The sequence below is a fragment of the Oncorhynchus nerka genome, linkage group LG18, assembly GCF_034236695.1.
Source record: "Oncorhynchus nerka isolate Pitt River linkage group LG18, Oner_Uvic_2.0, whole genome shotgun sequence".
NCBI classification, from domain to species: domain Eukaryota; kingdom Metazoa; phylum Chordata; class Actinopteri; order Salmoniformes; family Salmonidae; genus Oncorhynchus; species Oncorhynchus nerka.
In genome coordinates this window covers 63201405-63213980 of record NC_088413.1, presented here as the reverse complement: position 1 = coordinate 63213980, position 12576 = coordinate 63201405, and the positions used below count along the sequence as shown (strand labels likewise).

General features: G+C 39.3%; 1 pseudogene; it reads right to left on the bottom strand.

The window, feature by feature from the left end:
- The window catches only part of LOC115146320 (centrosomal protein kizuna-like), a 39946-nt pseudogene extending 33002 nt beyond the window's left edge, over window positions 1–6944 (bottom strand).
- Window positions 6945–12576: the final 5632 nt, after the last annotated feature.

Genomic DNA, 12576 nt, shown 5'->3' with positions numbered 1-12576 from the left:
AACATTGCTAAATATACTTGATCTATTTGCACTGATTCTACATTCAAAGATAATAATGAAGTCACAAATTATCATGATTACGGAAATATATGATAGCATCGTTTGTAAGGGTGTGTGGCCGTACGTTTTTCTGCTCGTTGGAAAAACAGGCTGCATTTTGCTACAAAATACAAACAACAAATTAGTCTAGTAAAATGTTCACATCTGAATGTAAATGGAATATTTTCATAGTTGGTGTACTGCTTAACAATTAAGTCTTAGCACACTAGATGAATGAAACATAGTAATTTTTACAAATCAACTAAACTCAGCAAAAAAAGAAACATCCCTTGACCCTGTCTTTCAAAGATCATTTGTAAAAATCCAAATAACTTCACAGATCTTCATTGTAAAGGGTTTAAACACTGTTTCACATTATTGTTCAATGAACCATAAACAATTAATGAACATGCACCTGTGGAACGGTCATTAAGACAGTAACAGTTTACAGACGGTAGGCAATTAAGATCACAGTTATGAAAACTTAGGACACTAAAGAGGCCTTTCTACTGACTCTGAAGAACACCAAAAGAAAGATTCCCAGGGTCCCAGCTTATCTGAGTGAACGTGCCTTAGGCATGCTGCAAGGAGGCATGAGGACTGCAGATGTGACCAGGGCAATAAATTGCAATGTCCATACTGTGAGACACCTAAGACGCAACAGCGAGACAGGACAGGGAGACAGGACAGACAGCTGATCGTACTCACAGTGGCAGACCAAGTGTAACACCTGCACAGAATCGGTACAGCCGAACATCTCACCTGCGGGACAGGTACAGGATGGCAACAACAACAGAGTTACACCAGGAATGCACAGTCCCTCCATCAGTGCTCAGACTGTCCGCAATAGGCTGAGAGAGGCTGGACTGAGGGCTTGTAGGACAGTTCCTCACCGGCAACAACGTCACCTGTGGGCACAAACCCACCGTCGCTGGACCAGACAGGACCGGCAAAAAGTGCTCTTTACTGACAAGTCACGGTTTTGTCTCACTAGGGGTGATGGTTGGATTCGCGTTTATCGTCGAAGGAATGAGCGTTACACCGAGGCCTGTACTCTGGAGTGGGATCGATTTGGAGGTGGAGGGTCTGGGGCGGTGTGTCACAGAATCATTGGACTGAGCTTGTTGTCATTGCAAGCAATCTCAACGCTGTGCGTTACAGGGAAGACATCCTCCTCCCTCATGTGGTACCCTTCCTGCATCCTGACATGACCCTCCAGCATGACAATGCCACCAGCCATACTGCTCGTTCTGTGCGTGATTTCCTGCAAGACAGGAATGTCAGTGTTCTGCCATGGTCAGCGAAGGGCCTGGATCTCAATCCTATTGAGCACATCTGGGACCTGTTGGATCGGAAGGTGAGGGCTAGGGCCATTCCCCCCAAAATGTCTGGGAACTTGCAGCTGCCTTGGTGGAAGTGTGGGGTAACAACTCACAGCAAGACCTGGCAAGTCTGGTGCAGTCCATGAGGAGGAGATGCACTGCAGTACTTAATGCAGCTGGTGGCCAGACCAGATACTGACTGTTACTTTGGATTATTTTGACCCCCCTTTTGTTCAGGGACACATTATTCTATTTCTGTTAGTCACATATCTGTGGAACTTGTTCAGTTTATGGCTCAGTTGTTGAATCTTGTTATGTTCGTACAAACATTTACACATGTTAAGTTTGCTGAAAATAAAAACAGTTGACAGTGAGAGGAAGTTTATTTTTTGCTGAGCTTACAAACATTTCTGAATCATACAAAGCATAAAAATGAAACAAAGAAACTGCTTGAGGGGGGGGGGGTGGAAATAAACCTCTGGAGCACTTCACTGTCTCAATATTGGTAAATTAATTTAACGAGTCATAATTAACCAATTTAGTTAGATATTAAGCTGTTGAGCACTGTTGTTGACTTTTAAGTGATAATCTGACCCACTCATTGTTTTCTCTCTCGCTCATTTGGCTGTGGCGATAAACTGCAGTGTTGCAATGTGTACTATTGTTACATCAAGCAAATTAGTGTAAATATTCCTACAGTGTTTGTGGCAATTAGAGCAATATACTAAGACAATTGAATAAGAACACCATTAAAGTGCATGCATCATATTTTAGAAATTCCCCCCAAAATGGTCTTGTGAAATGGCCTTGTAAATCAAGAACACACATGCACATTAACAAGCATTCAGTACATAAGGGACATTATAAACTGGGTGGCCCTGAATTCTGATTGGCTGACAGCGGTAGTATTTCAGACCATATACCACGCGTATGACAAAAAATTACGTTGTAACTGTTCTAATTAAGTTGGTAATCTGGTTATAATAGCAATAAGGCACCTCGGGGGTTTGTGGTATATGGCCAATGTACCACAGTTAAGGTCTGTATCGAGGCACTCCGCGTTGTATAGTGCTTAAGAATAGGCCTTAGCCATGGTATATTGGCCAAATACAACAGCCCCTCGGGCCTTATTGCTCAATTAGAGGATGAGCATCAACCATAGATTTTCTGTACAGTGATATTTGCTAAATCATATAAAAAGAGTTCAATAAATTGTTCTCTCGATCTCAATAATGCACAATTTTTAAATGTATGTATACATTTTTCTGAGCTTGCAGAGAATCATACTCCTTTTAAATGCACAATGCCCAATACCAACTCTGCAGCTGTGGCTACACTGAACAGATGACACACTGTACTGTCTCAGTCTTACCATCTGTTGATGCAGAGGGCCACGGTCAGGATAGTGTTCTTCATCCTCATTTCTATGCACTCCACATCTCAAGGTTCCTCATTTTCACTCGTTTTTTACTTTCTCTCACATATTTACTTGAGATAACCACAGAGTTTTGCACACTTTATCTGAGAACTTAAGGCAATAAAGATATCTAATATTTAAGGACACCCTTGCAAATAAATGGTTACTATGGAGTAGGCCTATCACCATGTTGTCTTTTCACTGGTGTTACGCATACATAGCTGAACGGTTTAGAACTTCAGTAAAAATGACTACATTGTATAGGCCTAATTCATATCAGAGTGACTACCAGTGAAATAACTACTGTAGTATAACTGTGGTACTATGTAGTATAACTGTCTGTACTTACAGAACCACTACAATGTAATGCCTACACAGGTTAAACCTAGCTACCACGGAATGATGCGTTGGTGTAGTGCACATATAAAAGGAAATACAGCATTACATTAGAGATGAAAAGTAATATGTGGATAATGGCTGAACTGTTATTAGGATTAAGGACTTGATGAACAATGCACATCAAGCTAAGTTGTTAGCTAGGTAGCTACATTGTTTATTGTTGGACAAACTTACAAGAGCAGAACAAAGCATAACACTGAACTATAATAGCAGTGCAGTGTCCCAATCAGTGGCAACCCATCATTCAGGGCAGGTGGGGCTGAGCCTGTTTTACATGTTATTTGGCATTAATAAGTGTCACATATCAGTTTGCAAACAATGTAAAATAAATTAATTAATTTAAAAAATATATATATAATATATATATACATACAGTGGGACAAAAAAGTATTTAGTCAGCCACCAATTGTGCAAGTTCTCCCACTTAAAAAGATGAGAGAGGCCTGTAATTTTCATCATAGGTACACTTCAACTATGACAGACAAAATAAGAAAACAAATCCAGAAAATCACATTATAGGATTAAGGATTAAGTCTAATCATGTAATAACTAATTACAGAGAATCTTTGACAAAAACTATCAGTCTTCAGTTAATGATAGTAAAGACACGACAATAGGCTCGAAGTCATAAACAGCGCTGTACTTCAAGCACTGCGAAGTGCTACTGGCAAACGCAAAAAAGTGCTGTTTGAATGAATGCTTACAAGCCTGCTGCTGCCTACCACCACTCAGTCAGACTGCTCTATCAAATCATAGACTTAATTATAATAAACACACAGAAATACGAGCCTTAGGTCATTAATATGGTCAAATCCGGAAACGATCATTTCGAAAACAAAACATTTATTCTTTCAGTGAAATATGGAACCGTTCCGTATTTTATCGAACGGGTGGCAACCCCAAGTCTAAATATTTCTGTTACATTGCACATCCTTCAATGTTATGTCATAATTATGTAAAATTCTGGCAAATTAATTACGGTCTTTGTTAGGAAGAAATGGTCTTCACACAGTTTGCGACAAGCCAGGCGGCCCAAACTGCTGCATATACCCTGACTCTGCTTGCACTGAACACAAGAGAAGTGACACAATTTCCCTAGTTAATATTGCCTGCTAACATGCATTTATTTTAACTACATATGCAGGTTTAAAATATATATACTTGTGTATTGATTTTAAGAAAGGCATTGATGATTATGGTTAGGTATATTGGTGCAACGATTGTGATTTTTCACAAATGTGCTTTTGTTAAATCATCACCCGTTTGGCGAAGTAGGCCTTGATTCGATGATAAATGAACAGGCACTGCATTGATTATATGCAATGCAGGAGAAGCTAATTAAACTAGTAATATCATCAACCTTATGTAGTTAACTAGTGATTATGTTAAGATTGATTGTTTTTTATAAGATAAGTTTAATGCTAGCTAGCAATTTACCTTGGCTCCTTGCTGCACTCGCGTAACAGGTGGTCAGCCTGCCACGCAGTCTCCTCGTGGATTGTATTGTAATCGGCCATAATCGGCGTCCAAAAATGCAGATTACCGATTGTTATGAAAACTTGAAATAGGTTGACCACTAACAAACATTACACAACAAGTTGGAAATCGAAAATTCAACAATGAGTGGTTTGAAAGGAATCAGTGACAGTGGCTAACTGCAAGCATTGCAAAGCAATCACTAGCCTTCTATTCAGTGGAGTGACTATGTGGTCCCAAATCTGGGATTAATAGGATTTTTTCCAAATTTAAAATGATAAACGTTCAACATTGGCCATGCTGTCTATTAAGCATAATTTGTGCCGCGCTCTTAACAACTGTTAACCTGGGAACTGCAAAAATTTGACTTCAGTGAGTTCAAGACAACGGGGAAGTAAGGAATAAATGAGCTCCGACTGGGAAAATACATTTTGAATGGTCATCCAACTTGGAATTGTTAATCCGGCCTCTTTCTAGACCTACGACCTGAAGATCAATGACATTATCATGATTCAACCTTGTTCCCAGTTGTTTTCGAAAGCACCATGAATCCAGAAAAATTCCAGATTTTGATGGCAAAATATGCCCACAAATGACTGCCGCGCCACCTTCCTGTTCAAGTGAGCACAGTACAACAAGGTGAGTCCAAAAATGTATTGTATGCTGCTGCATAAATGATGTAATATGCCAGGTTGATATGTATACTCTAGCTAATAAAGTTATACTAAGTGTATGTTGTGTAGTAAGATGTTAGAAGCCCATGTGCCTTACCCTAATAATTTGGTCTATTTACCCCTCTTAATTTCACCTACTGTTCTGACTTGCTGGTGCACATGGAGCCTATCAGTGACCTTTCACTTGCATTTCAAAGATGGTGATAAAAAAAACTGGTTGGTTTTTTATTTGTATTTTCTTCTACCAGATCTATTGTGTTATATTCTCCTACATTCAAATCACATTTCCACAAACTTCAAAGTGTTTCCTTTCAAATGGTACCAAGAATATGCATTTCATTGCTTCAGGGCCTGAGCTACAGGCAGTTCGATTTGGGTATGTCATTTAGGCGAAAATTGAAAAATAAAAGGGGCTATCCCTACCCTGTTTTAGAGAAATGTAATCATAGAAGATTGTAAGAGCTTTCATTGTCTGCTTATTACCCACTTTATTTATCATATGGTTCTGAATTGGTGTACAGGGAGAACACTGTAAGAACTGTCCCTGTACATTTCTAAACAAATAGTTATATTGCCTACGTCCGTTCTAGCTCGCTCATTAATGTCTTAATCGAAATTACGGATTGCCTCTTATCCGCTTGTCCTCCCTTTATTCCATTCCATAGTTTGTGCATCTAAATTGTCATTAGAAACCACATTTGTTTAAGCAAGTCAGCCATATCAGCTATGCTTTTTTTAAAGGCAGTAAATTCGGCTGAATTAACTGTTTCGCTGCCAGACAAGGCTTCAAATAAAGTCGATTTTTATTTGTCACATACACGTGTTTAGCAGATGTTATTGCGGGTGTAGCAAAATGCTACATGGCTCTACTGATAGCCAGGTGTAGCAGTGGTAAGATGTTGGGACTGCTGTTGGAACAGCTTTACGTAGACCCAACAGTTGTCACCGTTATAGTGCAATTCATGTATTGTTTAGTGGCTTTGCTGGCATGCATCCCACTTTAAAAAATGTTTTGCCCCACCAAGATTTACGGGCTAAAATCGCCACTGGTCCCGATACCATACGAACTATATTTCTTATAGCAGTGTCCCAATCTCACCTGCATGCCCACAATAGTTGTGTGCATAGAAAGGTCCAGATAGTAGTGCAGAGGTAACGTACTGTCAACAGGATAGCTAGCTAATAATTCGACTTAAACCACTGATTAGTCCGCTTCTCTAACGTAAGCAGCAATTCTTGTAAGAATGCAATGTTTTATTTGTTCGTATGAACCCAGTATTGCATGCATACGCACAGTGACACAGCTTACTCTCTAGCTAGCTAGTGCTAGCAAACCCCCTGTTAAGTTAATCAACGTTAGCTAGCATAGCGACAACAATATGCACTAGCTAGGTACTGTTATAAAATGAATTACTGACATATATTTTTCAATAAATGGTTGCTTTCTAGCGTCAACCTGCTGACTGACAAAATAGCTAGCTAGCCACTTATCCAAGCAATGAAGCATGGCGGGAGGCAGCAGCAGTTTCGGAAGAGTCCCCAACTCCAACTAACTCGTGGTATCAAAGGGGCCTGGTGCCCAAATGGAAAAGGGTTAAAGTCTTACCTTTCGTCCATGCTTTGTTAAATAGATCCAATTATTTCATAGTACTGGTCCCCACAGAAAGCAATGGCAGCAGCTTTCCTTGGGTTTGGCACCCCGTTTTGTGAAACCAACGGATAAATATAGCTACTGAAACTTGTTTATGTTGGTTGTCATGAGCACCGCTTCCCAGAGATCCCCTCTGCTCTGGTAAAAGGACAAAGCAAGAAAATAGAGAGAACGAACGAATGTTTTGCTCTTAACGCTGGTCCAGGATCAGCTTTCGGACGGTACATTCATATACATGTTCTTTTACTTGGAATACAAAATAATAGTTGCACAGGCATTACATTGTAGTGGTAAAGTACATAAGGTTATACTACATATACCTGTTCCACTGTGACAGAATTGTGCTGAGACTCATATATACCAAACAAAAAACATTGATTTCAAAGTTTAACAACCCATACAACTCTGAACAATGACTTTTTTTTTTTTACAATTTACAGTGGAAATTTTACAAAAACACATTTAATGGAAGAACTGTGCAGATCCAAAGTTTGGCAACAGGATTTCAGTAAAATCTCATTCAGTTTTTATGTCCCCATTTCCCCAAAACACTTAAAAATCTGCTCCGAATTAAAATTCAAAGATGTCTGCAGAAAGAATGGTGTGTCAGCTATGATATGACACATTGACTTTGAAAAAATCTATTTTGGTTATTGATCTACATTATGTGGCGTGGATTTACACCCGGTAAAGTAATTTCTTCATGAGTCCCTGATCTGTCCTACACAGATGTAACAGTATAACTTTAGACCGTCCCCTCGCCCATACCAGGGCGCGAACCAGGGACCCTCTGCACACATCAACAACAGTCACCTATGAACTTCACGTTGATGCTCATGGGTTCTTTTACATGGGAATGACCATAGGCCACATACAGGGAGATTGAGGTATCTAACATTCATGACTGATGGAACATTCATTACTGATGGAAAATAATAAATGGGAGAGATAGAGGAATTTTCACAAGCCATGGAGATATGTAGACTGCTGATATATTGATTTGCATTGGAAATACACTTGTAAAGTATTTAAAAAATACTCAAATAGACTGATTCAAATAAACTCCCATGCATTTAACCCAGGTATTTGACAATAGTATTTGAATTAAGTGTTTGAACATAGTTTCAAATAGTAGCCTATTTATAGGAAATTATGAGAAAATATTTTCAAATACTTCCAATAGAAGTAGTTGATTCAGGCCACATTATTTGAAAATACTCAAATACACAGAGCTAATAAGATAATATATGTATTTAAATAACAAATGCTCAGTACTTGGGGTGGCAGGTGTTGAGCCAGATCAAGCTGACAAGGTAAAAATGAGTTGTTCTGCCCCTGAAAAAGGCAGTTAACCCACTGTCCCCAGGCCATCACTTTAAATAAGAATTTGTTCTTAACTGACTTGCCTAGTTAAATAAAAATACACATTGATTTTGAGCCCAGGTCTGCCATTTTCTACGAAGGGATGTATAGCCTATTTGTGTTGACCTGGCTTGACGTCATTGCAGTCCTACAGAGAGTCAGTGGGCAGAGGATGGGGCTGCTTCAACAAGTGGGGTAAGCCCCATATGCCTACATCTCATCTCTGATTCCAATCAATATCAGGTAGAGACTTAGAAACTAGAATATCTAGGGCATGTTTCTTAGGCCGCAACCCCTTCAAGCCTACAGAAGATGCCTCCAAACTTGATAACATGTATGTTTTTGTTGAAGGTCTGAGGCTGAAGCCATACGTGACTAATACATGAGTGAACAGATAAGCTGGCCCTGTCCTCTGTTCATGGTCCTGATGCAGCAGGCTGTCTTTTTCTCCACTACCCACAGTATCACCACTGATCTTGCTTTGCATTTCAGAAGTTCATTGTTGACAGCTCTCTAATGTCATGTCATGTTCTGACTGATGCTACAATAGCGGCACATCAGTTTTGTGTCTCGCTACCGACACGTCTCCCACAGTAGTAGTAATTGTCAGCCCCTTCAAATGCAAACCCAGCCTAATCAAGCAATTTTCCCCAACCAGCCCCATCACTTTGCTCTTTAGCTGTTGAACTGGGGAGTTTTGCTGTCCTTTTCACATGCTAATCGCCCCTATTCAGCATTTCTCTGTGAGGCTATTTGTTGTGGAATAAATCCCCTTGTTTGCCTCTGCATGTATAATTGCATTGTTGCGGGCTCTTTGTTTGTGCTGCACAGAGCTGAAAGGCAGTACTTTGGAGGTGATAAAGAAAGTAAGACTCGCAACATCACTCTTTTTAAAAATTTAGTTTAACCGTTATTTAACTAGGCAAGTCAGTTAAGAACAAATTCTTATTTACAATGATGGCCTACCTCGGGTATACCCTAACGACGCTGGGCCAATTGTGCACCTCCCTATGGGACTCCCAATCACAGCCAGTTGTGATACAGCCTGGAATCAAACCAGGGTCTGTATTGATGCCTCTAGCACTGAGATGCAGTGCCTAAGGCCACTACGCGAAATGGGAGCCCAGCTCTTCTGTTGGGGCCTAGCAAAGGTTTGTGAAAGTGATCAATCCTCCGATTAGATTGTAACATTACAACAGTGTAAGGGATGTTTCTGTTGATATCATGTACAGTCAGCTATAACTTCACATCTGTATATGAGCAACCTTGAAACACAATCTGCAGTAGAAAGAAGCCCTGTGTAGAGTCTATTTTGACAATTATAGTCAGTCAGCATGTACTTGTGCAATGCCAACAACAACCTGCCTAAGGGTTATCCATGTAAACAAAAATACATCCTATTGTTTTTATCTTGACTTATACTATCTAGTGACGCACATACAGTATCCAGTCTGTCCTTCACCTAAGTTCAATCTCTTATATGACTCTTGAATCTTGAGTGACATGGCAGTCTCAAGAGATAAATAAGCCTACATATTCCATAAGATCACAGACCCACACAATACACCAAAACATACATTCCCATCCATCATATTTCAGTTTTACTGAGAGAAATTATTGAAAATAAAACCATGCATGTCTGTTTTTCCTGGGAGACTATGTGGAATATATACAGCACAATAGGCCTATCTACTAACAGTAGTAGTCATATACATATTGGGGAAAAGCCAGTATATTATGTTTTATCAGTTGACGCTTAATGGGAAAATGGGACTTTATTTTAATGATAATATATGCAATTATTCATTATTGGCCTCTTTCTTCCTGCCCATCTTCTTGTAGAATATATACAGAATGTAGGGTAATTGATATGCCTTCGCAGAGGTCATAATTTGCATGAGAATTAACGGCAGCAAATTAAATTTATATTCTGTGCATATCTCAAATAATTCCTTCAGACCTTTGTTTCCCTGCTTGGCAGAGCCAGAGTTCAGCTGCTAACCAGTAAGAAACACCTGGGTGGTTAAACATTTGAGAAACATCTTATAGAAATGTTCCCCAAATACTTTTCTATGAACACCCAGCTCTTTTCTCGTGTCAAACTTGGAACAGTTGGTTAAGGCTGGCCTTTCTGTAATGCACATGTTGGGTTCATCTGTATTTTGTAGCTAATCTTACATATCCTAGGTATTCATGGCTAGGATATGGAAGCAGTGTTTGCGGTTAATTCAGCCCCCCAGTCCATCTAACGGTGAGAAATATTTTAAAGGTTGGCTATTATGGCAAACCTAGAAAGGATCTAAAACTGCATTTAATGTTCATTCAAAACATTGAATATGTACTAAGACATTGAGATGAACAATATATAAGCGACATATTCTAACGGTAATAATAGTAAGGGAAGGAATAGCATTTAGTACTCAATCGGAATAAACCTAATATTTGTACTGTGTCTAAGGGTAGGCCATTGTTTGGCGGGAGTCTCATTGAAAGTGCAAATAAGGTGATTTCCCATACAGAGTGTATTCTACATCAGAATATAAAAGCTTTCAAGTTCTAGGTATGGACTAATTCAATGGTCACTTGTTTCTATAATTGGCTTATGCCATCAGCAAATGCGATTTGACACAAGCTTTTATCATTGTTTCAACAATTGTGCACTTGAAGTTGACATAGCTATGGTTTGATTTTCACACAGTCATATTAAAAAGATGAAATGTTGCTAGATAATGACAGGAGTTATGTCTGTGAGAAACTGTCCACCTTCAACAAATATGTTTGTTTATTATTGCCAATAATCACATAGGTGTCAAATTCAGTTTGTTTGTTAATTAATTGTATGTTACCACATTTCATTGTGGATCCAAAGAAATACATAACATTTCTATGTGTGTCTGGATGTGAGTGTGCAATATACGTTTGTGTGTGTTTGTTAGTGTTTGTGTGTGAGGCTGTCAATTAGTTAAGTGCTGTCAAGTGGATAAAAAGGTGCAAAAAGCCCCCCTTTTCAATTTTATAGCAAGCAAAGTTAACAAAGTAAAATGGAGTGGGGATGATGATACGGTTTCTCTGAAAGCTTTTCTTCACGGGTAACGATTAAGAGGGAATTGGAGACAGAGCGTCTAATGTCAAGATACTGTGTCATCGCTGCCAGTGACTGTAATTGTCCTACTACTCCAGAAGACATCTGCAGTAAAAAGTAGTCCTCACACACACACACACACACACACACACACACAAACACACACACACACACACACACACACACACACACACACACACACACACACACACACACACTTTGAATTGGTGTAGTTTGAAGCTAATCTGAAAACAAAGCATGCTGTAGAATGGCCATCTCATCAGGCTAATTATGAAGCATAATTCATGCTTCATGGTCGGTCACATGCTCGAGTTAATGTAAAGCAGTTTAATTGTGCCAAACTGATCTGAATTGAAAGTACCCTGTTAAAAGCAAGAGATGTCACCGGGATGTAACCTACCTTTGAAAAGAGGGTGAAAGGTATCTATTATTAATGCAATAGAATACAAAATTATTCAAGGTAGACCATTTACAGACTACTACAAAACAAAACAAATATCAGTGGTCTATGGATGACAGGTAGCCTAGCGATTAAGAGTGTTGGGCCAGTAACCGAAAGGTTGCTGGTTTGAATCTCTGAGCCGACTTTGTGAAATACATAGTGCCTTCGGAAAGTATTCAGACCCCTTGATTCTTTCCACAATTTGTTACGTTACAGCCTTCTTCTAAAATAGTTTTTTTTTTTATACTCAATTTACACACAATTCCCCATAATGACAAATCGAGAAAAAAATTGCCATTTTGCAAATATATAAAAATATATATAAAGATGTTAAAGCAGAGATACCTTATTCACATAAGTATTCAGACCCTTCGCTATGAGACTTGAAATTGAGCTCAGATACATCCTGTTTCCATTGATGTGCCAAAAGGCACCTAAAGACTCTCAGACCATGAGCAACAAGATTCTCTGGTCTGATGAAACCAAGATTGAACTCCTTGGCCTGAAAACCAAGCATCATGTCTGGAGGATACCTACGGTGAAGCATGGTGATGGCAGCATCATGCTGTGGGGAAGTTTTTCAGTGGCAGGGACTAGGAGACTAGTCAGGATCAAGGCAATGATAAACGGAGCAAAGTACAGAGAGATCCTTGATGAAAACCTTCTCCAGAGCGCTCAGGACCTCAGACAG